This window comes from Myodes glareolus, chromosome 18 (assembly GCF_982192425.1).
Source record: "Myodes glareolus chromosome 18, mMyoGla1.1, whole genome shotgun sequence".
NCBI classification, from domain to species: domain Eukaryota; kingdom Metazoa; phylum Chordata; class Mammalia; order Rodentia; family Cricetidae; genus Myodes; species Myodes glareolus.
The window spans coordinates 43,684,879-43,704,964 of record NC_142043.1 but is presented as its reverse complement, the minus strand read 5'-3'; positions in this window follow the sequence as shown (position 1 = coordinate 43,704,964).

Sequence of the window (20,086 nt, the reverse complement as noted above, 5' to 3'; positions counted from 1 at the left end):
TCCTGCATCTCTCCGTGTACGCTTTTAAGCCTCCGAGAGCATTAAATTAGCCTCAATTAGTAAATCTAATGGATGCTGAAGTGCTGAACCTTTTAATTCAATGGAAAACAGCCCTCTGGGCAAAAACATTATTTCAAATGAGATTTTGAGCATTTATTTATTTAATGTTAGGGGGATGCAAGCCACCAGTGTGTAGGTGGAGGTCAGAGTACAGCTTGGTTGTATCTTTCCTTCCATTGTGTGGGTCGTAGGGATCCAGTTCAGGTCCCCAGACTTGACAGCAAGTTCCTGTCCCCAGACATCTTTCTAGCCCAGGAATTTTAATTTATTTTATTTTATTTTATTTTATTTTATTTTATTTTATTTTACAGTGTTTGTTTGTTGCATGTCTTGAAAAGCTACTTAGAGCTTGATTATAACCCAGAGCACTGATATTGATATTATTTTTAACATTTGTTAAAAATCATTTTTAGAAAAATGGGTCTCTTTCAAGAAATTGCAAGTCTAATGTTTGAATTTGAATTTAACCCTTTCTCCTATTGGAACAACAAAGGAGAAACAATCTCACTGTATGAACTTTTCATGGCAAGAACAGTTTCCATGCAGATAAAACAATGAAATATAAAGAAGCAGCAGTTACGAAACAGCCACTTTTTCTTGGAGACCTCATCAGCACCAGTTCTCCCATTCATTGCAAGCTCTGCTTTATTAAAATGCCCTAGGCTTGATTTCGGTGGATGTTTCCTGTAATAGAACACGATCAGAGTTCTATGTCACTATGATTTAGGTGCCAAATTTATTCTTCTTAATAAAAAGGTGAACAAATCATAGGTAACGAGAAAAGGCATTTTATTGAGTAGCTGCTGGCTATATATTGAATGCTAGACAGCCTTAGGTTTCCACCCATAATTATGCTTTGTAGAGCCAGTGACTGATTAACTTCACGTTATCCTGTGAAAATAGTTGGAAGAAAAAGCTTAATGATGGGATCTTGTACCTATAAAAAATACACAATTACCAAGAAATAATCATAGGGACTAAATAACGTGAGCTAAAATTCCAAATAATATCACTTATCGTCATCCTTGCAACCAGTTTAGATTGGTAAATAGTTTTCTAACCAGAAGAGGCTCTTGGCAAATGATGCAGATGGTCTTTTTCTATGTGATCTAGTAAAATTTCAAGAAGCCCTTGCTATTGGAAGAGGAGGCTGATTATGACTTTCAGTTCTGTGGTGACACTGAGGGCAGTAACTAGATAGATCTACACATTTGATATTGCTCAGTTTCAGGAGAATCATTTTGTACAGGTTGATTCAGTAGTCATCAATGTCTGAGCGCTAGAGCAGGGGACACAGCTCTTTAAAATCCTCCCAACACCATTTGTCTAAAGACAGCTGTGTAGCAAGCCAGCAGAACCACTTAACAAAACATGAACATTACGTACCATGTAAGAGGCACTCAGTCTTGACAATTTGTTAACTCAGAATTTAGTTAAATTCAAAGCCAAGTTTAATAAGATAAATCTGGCATTTATTATTTCCCTAGTTTGTAACTATTGCATCTATGAAAATATTAACAGCCTGAATAGTACTGACAAATTAATACATTTAACTTCACAAATTTTCAGTAAATTTAATGGTTAATAAACCTATTAAGATTAAATAAAGAAGCAAAAAGATCAATCAAGCAAAATATTCTTAATATTAACAAGAATACATTAACAATATATTCAAATTCTATCTTATACTAAGAGCAGCATATCTTTACCTCCATAATGGACTCAATCTTTTCCCACAGATACAGTTGGCAGGCTTAGAATATTCTCCAAGGTGTGTTGGCTTTTCCTTTCCTAAATTCGGACAGGATGAGTGCATACAGCAATCTGCTTCCTTGCAGTGCTTGGTGGTGTTATTATGCTCACCCGGTTTTGTGGTATTAGGCTGTTGGTTGACAGAGCAGATCTGTACTAGTTATATGTGTCAGCCTGTACTGCATCGCTAAATTTTGTTAATAAGCTAGAAACATTTGCTGGGCAAATGACATGTGATTAAGTTCTTCCTGGTGGCCATGGATATTGATTGACTCAGTCTTTGGACATAACTGATGGAAAGAATCAGGTAACACTTTGAGTGTCTATCACTGACCAAAACTGGTATATTGCTCCATTTTCTTATAATCTTATTATTAATAAAAATTTTTACCTTGCTCAACCTAGATGTAGTAGGGAGGGCCTTGGACTTGCCACAGGGCAGGGTGCCTTGTCCTTTCTTAGGATTGAAGGGGGAGGAGTTGAGAGGGTGTAGGGAGGGACGGGGAGGAGGGTAAAGAGTGGGAATTTGGATTGGTATTTTTTTTAAAGTAATAATATAGAAAAAAAGAATTTTTAGATCATTGGCTTAGAAGTTAAAGAAATTGATTTCAGATCTACTTGGATTTACATTCAAGTCTTCCATAATGAGCATTTCAAAAGTAACTGTTCTATGTAAAACTTACACACTGAATACTATACAGCAGAGATGGAAAATGTGGGGTTGGAGAAAAATTCAGAAATTTATGATGTATGATTAAGTAAGAATTTAATAAAATTATAGAACTACTTTGTCATGTTAACAGTCAGGAAATGCATAATCAGTACAATAGATATAGCATTAAATTTGGAAAAGAAGTCTTGTTTACAGACTATTATAATAAAGCAGAAGAAGACTAGGACCAGAAATTGAACAGAAAGTTGACATGAGAAGAGGACCTAGGAACAGAGATAACAGTGTGCCTCGGGTGTGTCTCTGCACGTCATGGTGTTACAACATTTTATGTAAGTGTGTTTGGTCTCTTGCATTTACTCAGTATATCTAGTGGATGAAATCACGTATAATATGACACAAAATTTGCATTACACTAATATTCCTCTTGAATAGTGGTTACTCTAGAACAGATTCCTATTTTGTAAGGAATCTGAAATATAACTAGGTTGACTGGACTTCCTCTAACCTATTTACCAGTCCTAAAGGAACTGCCTTCTTCCTTGACTGTTCCACCACCTTACCCATCTTTATCAACTCTCTGACTTCTTTGGTCAACCAGTAACCAAGTCTGCTGCATGTGCCTGAGCCGTTGTTCTGTACCCGAGGCCCTCACAGTTCTAGAAGCTAATGCTCCATCTGCCTATGTACTTGAGTCTGAAAATATTACCCCAGCCCTGTGCTTTTCCCCTGGCTCACACAGAGGGTCATCTGTCTGAAGCACCATCGTCAAATTGGTTGCACATTAGGACCAACTGGGGAGCTTTGAAAAATCAAATTTCTCACTTGGTGTCCCAGAACAATTACTGAGAATCTCTGGAGTTCATAATTAGAACTTTTAAAGGGCTCATGCAGTGATTCTGATGTACACCTAAGTTTAAAAGCCACTGGTTTAAATAGCTGCTGTTCAAACTCAAATGAGAATAATCATATGGCATGTTTCCATTTCAGTAAGCTTGGGCGACCCCTAAGATCATCATCATGATCAATATCATCATCATCATCCTCTTCTTCTTCTCCTCCTCCTCCTTCTTTCTTTCCCCCACCATGTGTGTGTGGGGGGTTGTTGTTTGTGTGTGTGTGTGTGTGTGTGTGTGTGTGTGTGTGTTCATGTATGGCTAGGTGCATACATATAGAGGTGCATATGGAGGCCAGAGGGCAACTTTGGGTGTCTTTCCTCTGAAACTGTCTATACTGGTTTTTGAGACAGGGTCCTTTACTTGTCTGGAGCTTGCCAACTAGGTAGACTTTCTGGCCAGTGAGCCTCAGGGATCTATTTGCTCCTACTACTTTAATGCTGGGATTATGAGTGGGCAACACTGTCACTATGCCTCATTTTTTTTTAATGTGTGTACTGGTATCCAATGCAGGTTTTCATGCTTTTAAAGCAAGGACTCTGCCACCTGAGCCATGTCCCTATCCCAAGATGCTTCATTTCTTCTTTTTTGTTTTCTTTCTTCCTTCCTTCCTTCCTTCCTTCCTTCCTTCCTTCCTTCCTTCCTTCCTTCCTTCCTTCCTTCTTCCTTCCTTCCTTCCTTTCTTTTTTGTTTTTTCGAGACTGGGTTTCTCTGTGTAGCTTTTGTAGACCAGGCTGGCCTCAAAGTCACAGAGATACATCTGCCTCTACCTCCTGAGTGCTGGAATTAAAGGTATGTACCATCATCGCCCTGTATGAGGCTTCATTTATAACAAGCTCCCAGGTATTGCAACACTGCTAATTCAAAGCCACATTTTGAAAAGCAAAAGCTTTCCAGACAGTGATGCAGCACCTGTGACCTTATCTTTCCTTTATCTTCCACGTCCTTGGAGAATGCATTCCATCATACTTTCCCAGCATGTGGAAATGATTGGTCATCAAGGACCAGAAGCACCCTAACCCTGAATTTTCAATCTTCTGCTGGTCTCTGGACCAAGTATTGGGCCCTGTTGTTTCTCAGGAACACTGCCCCCAAAAGACAAGCTTTCCCTATCATGGTGAAGCACACAGGAACGTATAATTTTGTTTTTTCTGCTACTATCATTACTACCACAGAAAATTAGTTGTTTTTTTTTAACCAGTGCCCTGCCCTTCTGCTTATAAATGCTATAGCAATGGACATCACTAAAGAATTTTCATGTATGTGTTAAACTACTTTGGCCATTTTCTTGTTCTGGACAAAAGTGAATATTCCTTAGGTCCTGCTTTGGATAAAGGTCAAAGTTGAATTCTTTTGCCAGGGTGTCTGGTTGAGTCTAGCTAACAGGATCCAGTCCTCCCAGCCTCGTCTAGGGAGCTCTCTTTCAAAAACTTCTATTCTGCTTTCAAAAAGTCTTCTTTTTGTGTATGAAACTATCAAGAAATACAATTTTTTAAATGATAACAAAAATAATTTTCAATTCCGGCTGCTGTGGTCAAAACCATGTTGTAGACACTTCAAGAAGCCACTTTCATGCATTCCATTCTATGGTTGGCAGTGTGTTCTTGTCCTTTGGAGGTATGAGACCTGAGGTACTACTGATGAGTTTCAGCTAGTAAGTCCCTTACTGTCCAGTGAATCTAGGTTCTAGCAAATGTTTCACAGGCAAAAATAATTAATTCCCATTGTTTTTAGCCAGCTATACATTTGACAGAATAATCACCTCACCCTGTGTGAGTCCCTCCCTGATAAAATGAATTCAAAGCTCCGTGCTTTCTTTCTGGTGACTCCCATATACACTTAGGCTCTTCCAAGCACAGAGTGCTCTGCCTTCCACCTGACTATATCTAGTCTTCCCTTCCAAGCTGAAACAAATGCTCTAGAAACACCATTTTCAAATTCTGAAAATTATATTTCTTATTCCTTTGGATATGTACTTTTCTTTTCTCACGAATGCCTTTCAGATTCATTCTGGTCTGGAACCTTGACATGTGTTGAACCTTGACCTTTGCCTGGAAACAGTGCAAGGCAAATTGTTTTACCAAATGCCACCCTTTCTTTCCATCTGTCTGGGAACTGTTGTTGTACTTGGAGATCACAAACACTGTGCAAAATTACATGAACCAAATACCATCTTCAAAATGAGATTAGCTACTACATTATGTTTGAAGATATAAAGAATGTTCTATTTTCTTGAACACAAAAGGCTTATATTTATAGCTTGATGCTAGAGGAACTCATTTCTTCAGCCCTACTGCCGGTATTTATGAATCATAATTTTACTTTTATGTATTGATTTTATGGTCTGCAAACAGGAAAATAAAGCAACAGTGGCAACAACAAATCTGTTTCTTCTCATTCTTTCTGTTGCTCTTAGGCTGAGCAAATAACCAAGATCATTTGCAAACTGAGAAGCTATGTTCAGCGCCTGTAAAGGGAAAGCAGCCTGAAGTGGACGTGCTTAATCCTAGACCCCTATGCTTAGGTGAAAACTGCCTCATGTCTCTCTCTCTCTCTCTCTCTCTCTCTCTCTCTCTCTCTCTGTGTGTGTGTGTGTGTGTGTGTTTGTGTGTGTGTGTGTGTGTATGTGTGCGTGTAAGTATATGAATGTGTGGTGCCCATGCACACTTATGAGACTAAGTAGACTCTATATAAAAATACACCCTGCTGAAGAAATTGCATTTAGAAGAGAAGCATTATTTTCATCACCCCGGAGCAATGTATTCTAATATTAAAAAAAAGGACTGTTTTCTTCCCATGAGCAATGTGCCTTCTTCATCTTCGGTTTTCTTAATAGAAGATGTCATTACTGCTCCCCCACCTGAGCCTCCTGGATAGCACTCATCAAAAGAATTTGTCCTCTATTATGGGAACTTACACAAGCAAACATCTGTGTTCATAAGGGCTTGGCCAATAAATGTCTCTGTTCTTTCTTTGCCTCTCACTAAGGCAGGTGCTCAGGCTCTGTGGGTGATAAGTTCATTAGGTATAGGCTCTTTTAATCTCTCCCAGACAATATTCTTTCTCTATGTATTGTGTCATGCCAAGACTGGTATGGCTGATCAGCCCTTGCTTTAGCCTCCTGTCTACTTAGGCTGAGCAGTGTTCTTCTGTGTAGCTTATGTACCAGTTGGGTTTTAGTTCTCCGTTATTTTTGCTCTACTTACTTTTCTTTTCTCTCTTGTTTGTTTGTTGCTTTATTTTGTTTTTGAAACAGAGTCTCTCTGTGTAGCCCTGGCTTTTCTGGAACTAGCTATGTAGATCAGGACAGCTTCAAGTGAAAAGAGATCCACTTGCCTTTGCCTTCTCAGTTCTAGCAGTAAAGCCTTGAGCCACAATGCCAGGCTTTTCTCTGTAGTTTCTAATTCAGTGGTAAAGGACTATGTACTAAATCATCTTGGTTATTTAACAATATTCATATTGTTAATAGAATGAAATAAAAATAAAAAATTACACTTAACAATGACCAAGGTTATGTATCACATCATCTTGACTTGCCTGGAGATAATTTCTTCCAGACGCAGGCATGGGAGAAACTGGAGAGGAAAAGCTTCTTCCAGAAGTATGACCAAGCCATTCTGCTTCTCATTAGCACTTTGGATCCCAAAGTTGGGGATTTACCAAAGAGAGCAGTCTCCTCATTCAAGTGCGAGTCTGTGCCCTAGGTAAACAGGTATATAAAAAGTATAGCAATAATACCTTTACTGATAAGAAGTCATATATAATACTTTATAAAATAGTTCTTTGCTTTACATATAATTTACTATATTTTAATATAGAAATAAGATTTGAATACTGATGAGGTGGTATGCATGTTTTTACACATTTAATTAAATTTTCACTGCATATTTGATGCTGCAGGAGGTAAAGCATTTTCATCATTTTTTAGAGTTGATGGATATTTTTCTCCATAATCATCAATGTTGAAAATGTTGCTTTAGTATAAATACATAGTACAACATGGCCACAGTGTGTTAAACACCCTGAGAAAGTACTGAAATCACTGCCTGTATCCTCTCTGACCACAATGCAATGAAAGCTAAATTGACAGAAAATGCATATCTAGAATTATACAGGCTCATGGATTTTGAGCCACTCATTTCTGAATGATAAATAGGTAAAAAAGAAAATAAAATTTTTTACTTGATCTAAAGGAGAATGAAAAAACACAATACCATAGAATCTCTGTGACACCATAAAAACCACTCTATGAATGAAATTTAAGAGCTTATATTAAAAAGTCAGAATACAAACACATGGCTAAATAGAGCAACTAAAATATTTGGAAAAGGAAGGCAAACAAAATCAAAACCTAGCTGACAGTTAGAAATAATAAAATTCAGAGCAGAAACTTGTGAAGCAGAAACAAAGAAAAAATACAAAGAAACAAGGAATCTATTATCTGTTTCTTTGAAAGGGTAAACAAGGGTGACAGACCCTTCACTCAACTAAATAAAATCAAGCCAGAGAAGGCCAAAATTAACAAATAAAAAATAAACAAGAAAATACTACAGCACATATCAAAGAATTTTAGATCATTATAAGGAATACTATAAAAATCTTCAGTCAAGTAAGTTAGAAGACCTAAAAGAAGTGGGTGAATTTATAGATTCCACCAAACAACAAAAAAGAAACAGAGATGTCAAAACCTAAACAGATCGATAAGAAATGAAGAGATTGAAAGACTGAGAAAAAAACTTTCCAACTAAGAAAAGTTCAGAGTCAGATAGATTTGAGGTAGAATTCTACCAAACAGCTCATCATTCATATATATATATATATATATATATATATATATATATATATATATATATATATATATATAACACTGAAATATATATGTTAACTGGAATATATATATATATATATATATATATATATATATATATATATATATGAAAGGAAAAATACAGAAAGAGTACTCCCAAACTCTTTCTATTAAGCCAGGATCACTTTACTACCAAAGCCAGGTAAAGATACAAGAAAGAAAAAAAAAAGAAAGAAAGAAAAGAAGGAAGAGAGGAAGAAAGAAGAAATAAATAAAAAAGAAAACTAACTACAGACCAATATCTCTGATGAACACAAATTCAAAAATGCTCCATATAATACATGCAAACAAAATATAGACATACATCCAAAAGATTATCAACCATGACTAAATTTACTTTATACTAGAGATGAAGGGATGGTTTGACATGTGCAAGACAATAACTGCAATAAGCCATGTAAATGGATGTAAAGAAGAAATTATCATCTCAATAGATGCAGAAAAAAGTCTTTCATTAAAATCATCATGGCTACAAACAAACAAACAAAACCTGGAGATTTCATCTTACCCTCGTCAGAATGTATAATTAACTAACTGGAATCCCATGTTCACTGTTTGTAGGCTTGCAAACTTGTCCAGTCACAGAAATCAGTGTGAAGAAGCATTCTCAAAAAGCTAAACAAACAAACAAACAAACAAACACCCAAACCAAAGCACCAAAAGCACAAGAATTTCCACATGATCCTTGGCCTATGCCTAAAGAACTTGATATCCTATTTCCCACATACTTGCTCAGCCATGTTCATTCCGATTTTATTCACAATGGTGAGGAAATGAAACAGACATAAATATCCTTCAGCTGATGAGTGGGTACTGAAAATGAGGTACATTCACACAATGGAATGCAGTTCATTTGTAATAAAAAAATGAAATCACAAATCACAAACTTTTCAGATAAATGGATTGAACTAGAAAAGATTATACTGAGTGATGTAACTCAGGTTCAGTAAGACAAATATCTATGGCAGATGGCATAAATGCAGTAGGAAAGCTGTAAATGTGTAAAGGTCTTTACTTGGTGCTCTTAGAAACTGCAATTCAGAAAACACAGATCCAGATAGTTTTAAGTTGGTGTTCTAAAAGAAAGGCAGGGAATGTAGGGATTGGCATGGTAGCCATTGGTGTTGATGTGTTATAGAGTAGTAACATTTTTTTTGTGAGGAAATTACTGTTGGAATTGAGAATTAAGACTTACAAACAAGAAGATAAAGAACAGCATATCCTTAGTGTAAAGGCATAAGACCAGAGTCTGATTACCTGCTGAACTGTATTAGGAGTTTTGGCTCAGTATGTTGTCTGAACTGGAGATCTGCAGTCAAGGGCAGATGTGGACATGTCTAGGTAGTCATGGATAGTGTTTCAATACTGCAGGAATTCAGTATTCTAACTGCTTCTCACCTGGTTTTGAAAACTCCTTCCTTGTTTCATTATGATTTCTCTTGTTTTCTCTTATCATAAGAAAAACACGAAAGTGTGTCTTCCGGTGAATATTCGGTGTGCTTGTTGCCTGACGAAGGCCCTGCCCTGCTTTCATCTTCTTCATATTCTTTTCTTGACCAGCATGAGGGACCTGCAGAGAAGTTCATCAGAGGTTGGCTATTCTAGGAATAAACATGTCTCTCAGAATTCACCCAGAGCTGCTCTGTGTCACTCAAATGTCCTAGGCAGAGAATATATCCACATGAAAAGAATTTTAATAGTATATACTTCCATGAAAAAATTATTTGGTAATTCCTGAAGCAGGCTAGTTAATAGGAAAACTATAATCTAGCAGACAAATTTAGCAAAGATGAATAATTGTATTAATGAAAATACGTAAGACCAAGGAATCCTGATGCTTGGACCCAGGATAAGGCTCTCTGATTAGTGAAGCCTGGAAACAAACGAGACCTTTGCATTTTAAAAAAAAACCTCCTGTGAAACTTTGACATGCATGTCAGGGTAGGAACTCTGGTATGAGACCTTTCAGATTAAGTTAATAGAACATTGTTCCATGAAATTATCATTCTAGATATTAGACATATATATGTGCATAAATACACATATAACCATATTTATCCATATTTTTACACATATAAAATTTCAGTTATGTAAAACATTTAATTATAGAATATGCTAAAGTATGCATATTTCCTTCTTACTCTATGTCAGAGCTTTGAATAGTATAACTATTAGAATTGGTAAATAACCTTAAAAACAGAACTGGGTACCATGCTCCAAATGTTTACAATAGCCTGGATTCAAGCAAGGCAATTAATTCTTAAACATTTCCACATTCCTAGGGCCCAAGAGTAGGGCTAGAATCAATACAGTGAATATGCAGTTGATGCCTGTAAATTAGATTCATGAATGTAAAGAAAACCTGAATGTAGCACATAAAGTTGATCAATTTAGTTCTCAGTTTGTCTAGGCAACTGTTCCCTATGTATGAACAGTGTGTTGGGTGGAAGTGCTGTGATGGGCCTGAGTTATAGCCCCTTAACAGAGACGGGTGTGCACCCACCAGTACCCGATTTCCACTTTGCTCTACCTTGTAAATTATAGCAAGCATAGTTATAGCCCATTTTTCTCTTCAGGGGGAAAAGTAGAGAAATAATAAAAGAGCTTCAGTCTATGTGATGCTTTGTACTTTGCGAACCCCTTATTTGAAATATTTTATCCTTACAACATCACATTTTAAAGCTAGTGGAAACAAATAGACTGAGTGGTACTTTGTACAGATATCCATGGTCAAATGACATAATTGAAATAAATTGTAAGAAATATTAATAAATTTAAAAATGTTAAAAATTTAACTCAGAGGGAAAAATGCTATCTCATAGCTATAGGTATTTTGTTCCAGTTTTCATTTTCTAGCAAGTGCTTTAGGAACACCCAGAACAAATAGTAGTAATTCATCACTCACAAGAAGTAAAGCTCTCTACCATTCCATTCATGTGATGCCAGGATGGCCTGGAGAACAGATCTGAGATGGGTGAGGGCAGCCAGTCAGGGCATTAAGGTTGCTCTTTAAGGTGAAGGAATATCCTGTGACAGTGTAGTGAAGACAGTGTGACAGCTCTGTAAAAGCCACTGAACTAAACAATGAGTGAAGGAAATCACTAGAATATTAGAACAAGGTAGATAATTTGAAACGTGGAACCTTCAATATCCCTAGTAAGGCACAAACTAATTAATTTTTTTTTCATTTGAGGACATTTGTAAACTTTCCAAACCTTATCTCTTTAAAGGATTTTTCATGCTAAGGTTTTAAAGACAATACTTGTGCAATACTCTTACCTACCAATAGGTTTGGAAAGCAAGAGTACTAAATATAAAAATCACAACATTTACTTGAGAATTATAGCCTTTTGTTAGATTGGCACTGATGGAGGTGCCTTGGAAACAAAATAAAGATAGGCATCCCTGGAAGCAGAAACCTCTCTTGTTCAGATCAGACACCCATGTCAATTAGACAAGGGCCACACATACCTAAAGTTGGTATTTTCAACCTTCAAGTCCTCACTGACTTAGATAATTTGACTAGTTAAAACAGAAAAATGTTTGAATTCTCCACCTTTAAATCTTTTTTGCTCTGTTTTCACTCCTGTCTTGTGCTGTATGCTTCCATATCAGCACTTCAGATTTTACAGTGTTAATCCCAAATATTTGAGGAGAAAGATGACCTTCCCAAATCATCATGGCCAAATTGATTAAAGCAAGCAATTAATTAAAGATAGAATTTTATACCTGCATATGGTCTGTCTCTCCCTAAAAGTTGGGTTCAAGAGATCAGCACTGGATGTGAGAAAGACAAAGCTTTTATAGCTCAGGGTAGGAGGTTTCCAAATGGGGGATTTAGTAGGCAAAATACAGTTATAAAAACAGAACATAAGCATAGCAAATTAGTCATAATGACTTCCTGAAACAAAGACATGATTGCAAGGCAGTATAACAAGGTAGTCATAATAACAGGTAGTCAAAACAAGGTAGTCATAACAACCTTTTGAAACAAACGAAGGGTTGCAAGATGATTTTGAAACATAGACATGGCTGCATTTCCTAGAACAGGGAATATATAACCATTTATATTTAAGATTATAGGTAGGGCATAACCCAGTCCTTGAGAAAAGGAAGTTTAATCATAAATAGGAATGAGCCTAGTTAGTCTTTACTGTAAGATGGCTTTTAAACTTAAAATGGAGACACATTGGTTCACCAGTAATCTCAAACTCTTAAACCCATTTCCATAATTTCTCTCTCTCTCTCTCTCTCTCTCTCTCTCTCTCTCTCTCTCTCTCTGTCTCTCTCATGTCAATCTGTCTAATATATCCCTTCCCTCTAAAAAACAGAACATATTAACTTATGCTATAAAAATGTTCTGTGCTGTTTAAGTTGAGATACTGTCTCTAGTTGGGATTTAGCCTTCCATTCCAGAATAATGTGTTGTCCTCCAAATCCCTGTTCTGGGTCAGTTTGGACTCCTGACTTGGTGACTGCATAAAAGAGAGCAAAATGGTACAACTTTCTCCTCATCCTTGAACTGTACTGGTAATATTCCTCAGGAAGTTATTCTTCTGCAACTCTGAGAGAAACTTCCTGCTGTGACTGTAACTACTCTATCAGCTACAAACAGACTCATCTTCCTTAAATTAAATTAAAAGACCAGGAAATTCCTTCCCCATTTTGGGCCTACCAGCTTATGCCATAGGTACACTCTCCTTCTATATTCACATGAAACTACCTAACTAATATATTTAAAGAAAATAATGCAGCATCATACATTAGATCTACAAAGTAGTGAATTATATAAGGATTTGGAATTCCCTGATTGGGGGAATAGGCTCACTTTACTATGGGACTGAGTTCACCTTGAAAAGAATACAACTGTGTGAGTTCTTCCCATTTTGGCTAAGGGAGGTCATTGAGATGGAAGCAACCATGCGACCTGGCTATCATCTTTGCTAATGATACTGTAAAGAACGTTGACAAATATCATGTTATTTCACTACCATCTTGGCTAGTGTCACCACATGGTACAAAACAAATTGTTGGAATTTGATAAAATTTCAAGTCCCACTCAGTCTTCCGGGGATCACCACACCTCTTTTATGTTTGACTAAGAAAAAACTATCAGACCTCCAAGTGTTTAGTTTTTAATGTGGATGTTTTATTTTGTTTTCATCTTGATATGATTTTTACTTGACACATTTTTTACCCTCTAGAGGGGACCTAAAAGTTTTCCTGGCCAAGTGTTGCAAGCACTGGCAGACTAACAAACAAAGCTTCAAGGTTCAAAGGTGCTAACTGTTAGATTAATTTAAGAAGAAGCAATTGTAGAGATTGAAGGCAGAGAGATGTGGTCTGACCTTAGGTGATGCTATGTTTATTACTGGTGAAGGGGTATTTTGTAACATACTTGTTCAGATGGCTAAAATTCCTACAGAGGAGGATGAGACATGGCCCTTTATAGAGTAGACTCCAGGATATTAAGTCCTAGAAACCCAGGACAAAAGGATAATTGAGGTGCCTATTATAGCAAAGCCAGTTCTTCCAAGATCACTCAGTACCTGAGGCTTCTCCTACCTTAAACTTCTCCCTTCCAGGGGTCAGGTTTCTGTCTCCCTTTCCCCAGCCTGATGCTTATGTATTCCAGGCATTTTGACTACTGGCTACACTGGTATCTTAGCCTCTTGACCCTGGGCACCTCTCTTGGTCCATATTTCCTCTCCTCCCTGCAACCCCTTCTCTCCTTTCATGATGTGGTTTAGCCTGCCAGCCATGTTCAGCCTGGATTCTTCCTTCTGCTTACTTTCTCCTTTATATCTGTAATTAAAATATTCTTCTTACTTCAGGAGTAACTGTGTTCTCCTTTTATTTCATTTGTTCATTCACAAGGGAAGCTGGCAACCGTTCAGCAAGAAACTATTTTTCCTAACTCTTGGAGAATATAAAAAATGCAGGACAGAGTGTTTATAACTGTCCTTTTTTTCCCTCTGAGGAGGGTCTTAGTCAGAGGATTTATTTATAGGTTCACTGAAGTGGGGGGGGATCCTCTGGTTATGTAGCAGGGGAAGGTTGTAACAACTCTCTGGGAGGGATCAAGTGATTGCTGTCCTCATTCCTGAGAAGACTTGGAAAATATTGTTGGAGAGCTGTAAGAGGTAGACAGATGATATTTTACAGAGTAAGACTGAGAGTTTTTTTTTTTCAGGAAGGCTGAGGAATAGGGAGAAAAAGAGGCAGGAGAAATGGAGTGGGCTGGTGAGAGAAAGTGGGCATAGAGTTCAGGATCACAGTGACTAGTCTGGATGCCAGACTTCCTGCAGTGAAATGAGTTAGCAGAAGCATCAGTGAGCTACAATGCTTAAAAGGAAGGGATCAGTAGAAAATAGAAAACTAATGTAAAGAATTATATTTGGCCTGGGATAAAGGGGATGGAAATATTTTTTAGCCAGATTTTCTTCACAGCATCTAAAAGGCCTTTTTTTTCCAATTAGAGATGTAGGGTTAGAGCAATTGGGAGAGCTTGTGTGGAACATTTTGTTTGGGTATAATATACAGTTCAATAAATAAAACATTTTAAAAACAAGGTAAAATCATAAATATGAGGATAATAAGGAAGAAAGAAATGAACAAGGGGAGAAACCAGAGCTGGAGGGAACCAAAAGGCCATATATAAGAAGAAGGCTGGGGTTGAATTTTTTACTGGACCCTGTCTCTAGGCCCCATTTAAAACCAGACAGAGGTTGTTGGTGTGGGAGCAGCAAGTTTGTGGAGACACAAATCCCAACCATGTTACATACAGGATATGTTATAGCAAATTGAGATTATCTATACATTCTGCTTAAATCACACTCAATGAATTTACAAATTGTAAAATACAGAAAGTTAAAGTTTCAACCAAAACTTTAAAGATAGTAATGAAAGCCAAGGTGGGGGAAACTCAGAGAGTTAAACACTTTGACATTTGTGAGCTCTCTGAGAAATAGTTTCCTTCTTGTTTGTTCTCAAGATGTAAAGTGTCCTTTTCTAGGCTGTTCTATTTTTCTCTCTTCCCTAGTACAGAGTCAGGTGGATGTCCTAACCTCAGGACAGAGACTATGGAGGAGAATTTTGAATAACCACGTTTGGGACTAGGCCAGACGGGCCAAAATCTAACCCTGAAGTCAGCCTTCTTAGTAGAGTAGAACAGCGTTAAACAAGACTTCAATATTATCCATCCCTAAAATACATTTGAATGTCTGGAAGACTGAACCCAGTGATCTACATATCCATAATTAGTTTACGTGTGTGTGTGCGTCTCCAGATGGAAGTAAACAACCTGGAATGATTTTACCTCTTAGCTGTTACAGATACAAGCAGGATTTTCCTAGGCTTAAAGAGGCAGAAACACAAGTAGGCCTAAAGCTTAAGGAAAAGAGGCATAAGGCGAAGAGTCCTATGAAGATACCAGTTTGGAGGTCCTGCAGAAGTGGTGGGTAGTCTGGCTCTGGATGTGGTTTTAAGCCAGAGTCTTGCAAAACATTAAAGTTGTAAAAGGAGCGGCGGGTTGCGTTCCCAACTGGGTCCCAGCTAGCTTTATCCGAAATAATTACACGGAAACTGTATTCTTTTAATCACTGCTTGGCCCATTATCTGTAGCCTCTTATTGGCTAATTCTCACATCTTGCTTTAACCCATATTTAGTAATCTGTGTAGCACCACGAGGTTGTGGCTTACGGGGAGAGATTCAGCATGTCTGACCTGGTGGCTGGCTACATGGCGTCTGCCTCACTTTCCTTCTTCCCAGGATTCTGTTCTGTCTACTCCACCCACCTATGTTCTGACCTATCAGGCCAAGCAGTTTCTTTATTAATTAACCAATGAAAGCAACCAGAAATACAGAAGACCCACCTGCATCATAAAGTGAACTAAAAGTTTTATGGTGGAGACAGGCCTTGGACCATGCTTCCATCTCATATTATGGAGTTACCTAAATTAATTTAGGCATTATAAATCAAAATTTCTAAATTTGGATCAAGTACAGATTTGTATTGAAATACTAAGGAGAGTTTCTGGCTTCCAATCTCCTAATTAGAGCTCCTTTAAATTAGCTGTCAAACAGGCCAAAGGAATGTTTTTTGGTACAGAAAGTTTGGAACCCATGACTTGTTCCAGGACTAAGAAACAGACAGGGGTCAATGTCCAGGTGTTTTGAGCATCCTTGTGGTGGCTTGCCACTCATGGGGTTTATGAATCCCCAAGATCAGATCAGTGACAAGTGGTTACTGAGATGGTTGTCGCATTCAGAGTCCTCAGAGAACAAATCTATAAAAGTGGCCTAAAGTAGGTGGCAGGAGGGGGAGGGTCTTTTCCTGAGCCCTGTGTGATTAGAGCAGATGCAGATATATCTGTGACTGTCATTAAAGTCAAAGCATGCCCCACCAGCTCTTTAGTTTCTGTTGCACTACCTGGACACAGGTCTCCTAGTTTTTCTGCCTTTCTGTGGTTACCTGGACATTTTGTCAACTTAACACTAGCTAGAATCCTTAGGAGGAGGGAAATTCAAATGAGAAAATGCCCCACCAGGTTGGTATGTAGGCAAGCCTGTGTAATATTTTCTTGATTCGTGATTGATGGGGGAGGGGAGGTCCCAGCCCATTTTGGATAGGGCCATTCTTAGAAAGGTGGTCCTGGGGTGTATAAGAAAGCAAACTACATTAGTCAGAAAGAGCAAACCAGTATACAGCACTCATCTGCCACCTGCATTCAGGTTTCTGCCTTGTTAGAATTCCTGCCCTGGCTTTCCTTAGTGATGACCTGTGATGTGGACCTATTAGCTGAAAAATAAATGAATAGATAAATAAATAAATAAACAAACAAACAAAAGTAAAAACCAAAAAAGCCCTTTCTTTCACAAGCCACTTTTAGTCATGGTATTTTACCATAGCAATAACAACTCTAAGACAAACATTGGTACGAGAACTCTGTGTGTGTGTGTGTGTGTGTGTGTGTGTGTGTGTGTGTGTGTGTGTGTGTGTGTCTGTGAGAGAGAGAGAGAAAAAGAAAGAGAAAGAGAGAGAGAGAGAGAGAGAGAGAGAGAGAGAGAGAGAGAGAAAACACTTTGAACTTCAGGCTGGCTGGAAAAGCCACTTAAGGCTTAGAGTTCAGGATAAGGTCTGTAGGATTTTAGATGACAATGATTAAGACACTAAGCAGCACCCCTCCATGTCCTTTGTTTCAGTTCCTATCCTGCTTTCCCTTGGTGATGCAGTGTGACCTGAGTGTTGGAAACTTAAATAAAACCCTCCCTTCTGAAGTTGCTTTCGTCATGATGTTTTATCACAGCAATAGAAACCTTGACTAGATTCATTTCATAAATAAGCAGTCTCAAGTGGTCTCAAGCCCATGAACCACAGACCTAAGAGTCACTAGATTCTACGACCTGGAATCTACATTAACAGTCATCGTCAGCTCTCTGAATCTTCAGGTTCTGTGTCTGTGAGTTCAACTGACTGCGAATGGAGAACATGGAAAAATGTTATTTGCACCAAACAAGAAGGCACTTTTGTCATTGTTCCTTAAAGATCAGACTGTAACAACTATTTCTATTGCATTTGCCTGGCATTGGCTATTATGAGTAATCTGGAGCTGGTCTAGGAGTATACATAGGCTATTTGCAAACATCATAACTTTTTACACAAAAGCCTGGAGTGTCATGAATTTCTGTAGCTACAGGTGGTCAACATAAGGAGTTTGAGACCCAATTCCTCTTACACACTGAGGGACAACTATATATACAGAAAAGCAAATTACCTTACCCCCTGTGTTCATCCTGGTAGGTTTAAATCAGTCTCTTGAGCCGTAGAGATGATCCATTGTTTTCTTCTTAATTTTGCATTTATTCATTTGTCTGTTTGCCTATGTGAGCATGAGGGCTCACACATGCTCTGGTGCATGCATAGAGGTCAGAGGACAATTTGGGAGAGTGAGTGCTTTCCTTCCACCATGTGGGTCTCAGGCATTGAACTCAGGTCATCTGGCTTGGCAGCAAACCTATTGACCAGCTAAGATATCCTGTGTGCACTTCCCTTTTTCTCTTTTTGAGAATCTGCTTCTTGTCTCTCCAGGTCATTCCATCTTTTGCATGCACAAGGCCATAGCCCTGGTTCAGTCCACTCTCCTTCATCTCTTATTCCCTTTTATATCTGCTTCCAATAAAAATTACAACTTTAATTTCTTCCTCTTTATCCAATCATTTCATGACATTTCCAAAATTTTGCCATCTGACCCATGGAGTAACTAAGACGACAATTATGACTGAAAAAGTAAGATGATGGTAAGACTGGGAGGGTGCTGTAGCCCGAGTATAATCACGAGTTACATGCAGCAGTTAAGGAAAAGGTTGGTAACTCAAAAATTTATTCCAAGATAGGTTTCTATCTTTAGAAACTTGAAGTCACAAACACAGATAAGAAACTGGTTTCAAGAATGATAACATGAAATGCCTATACCATTCGTTTTCTAAGGGTGTAGCCTTCCTGTTTCTCCCCTGAGGACATCCTCTGATCGTTCCCTCTCTGACTCACTATTCTGTGTACGTTGCAAGGTTTCACTGCTATTCTATTTTGAACTCTGACATTTGGGGCAGAAATATTTTAAAGATTATTTATAATATTTTTAGAAAATTACTTGAAATCAAGAAACAGCAATTTATCACTTGATATCAAATAATTAGGAGACAAAGCAGAATTTCTCCTAATACAGGAGCTAAAATAAGAGAATTAGTTTCTACAGAACCTGCTAATGGACGAGTCAGAGGATTGATAAAACCTGCTTTCACATTGAATACTGTTTCTAAAGCTTTTAACTTTTAAAGCTTGAATTACGAAGAAGAATGTATTCAAATTATGGATTTTAGTGGTTTTCTTTTTGATAGCCATGTTTCTGAATAACTATGGTATCAGAGTTGTTTTGCATGTAATAAACCAAAAAAAAAAAAAGCTGAACCAAAGATGGTCCTGACTGGCCTTGAATTTTGAATTTTTGATCCTGCTGCCTCTGCCTCCTTCAGAAAATCCTACTAGTATGCATCACCACAGCCAACAAAGCAAAAAGGTGTGGATATGTGGATAAAGGGGATTACTATATGATTCATTGTGTCACACTGCAGCTTCCATGACAAGAGACTTTTTTTTTTCCTTTTTTTCTCTTTTATTTTTTCTTAGATTTTATTTATTTATTTATTTGCTGGCTGTGTTGGGGGAGAAGATAGGTGGGATTGGGGGGCATGATGAGAAAGACACCAAGAATAAATTAAAAAAAAAAAACTTCAATAAAGATAAGAGGGTCCTAACTGTGCTTTTCCCTTCCTGATACATTCTTATATCTCTGTTTGTAATAGTGAACCTTCTGGATCTTTGAAGTTCTCTCCAAAATGTAAAATGTGGGAAAATTTTTGCTACTCCTTTAACTATATTAGGTGGAGTAAAATGACAAGAAATCTGCCATAAAATGGGGCTGATATAGGTTAGGTCTCTCCTAAGGGCTGGATGTGAACTGGATGTTGATTCAGACACACGGCATCCACTATGTACTCTGGCTCTGTGAACACAAACAAATGGTTTGGGACAGCAGCATTCTCTCCTGGGCTCAGCCCTATTGTTCTCTGCACTTAGTCACAGTTCATAGTTGATGCCGACGGCTATCTAGGTCTGGGACATTTTAACCTACATAGAATTGGACAATTTACAATATTTTCTTGATGTTGATTTCTCTTTTAAATTTCAAGTAATATTGTTTGGTTGCCATCGCCACTTGTCCCAAACCCTACCACACATGTGCTTTAAAGGCCAGATTTGGTTAGTTGTCATATTTTAA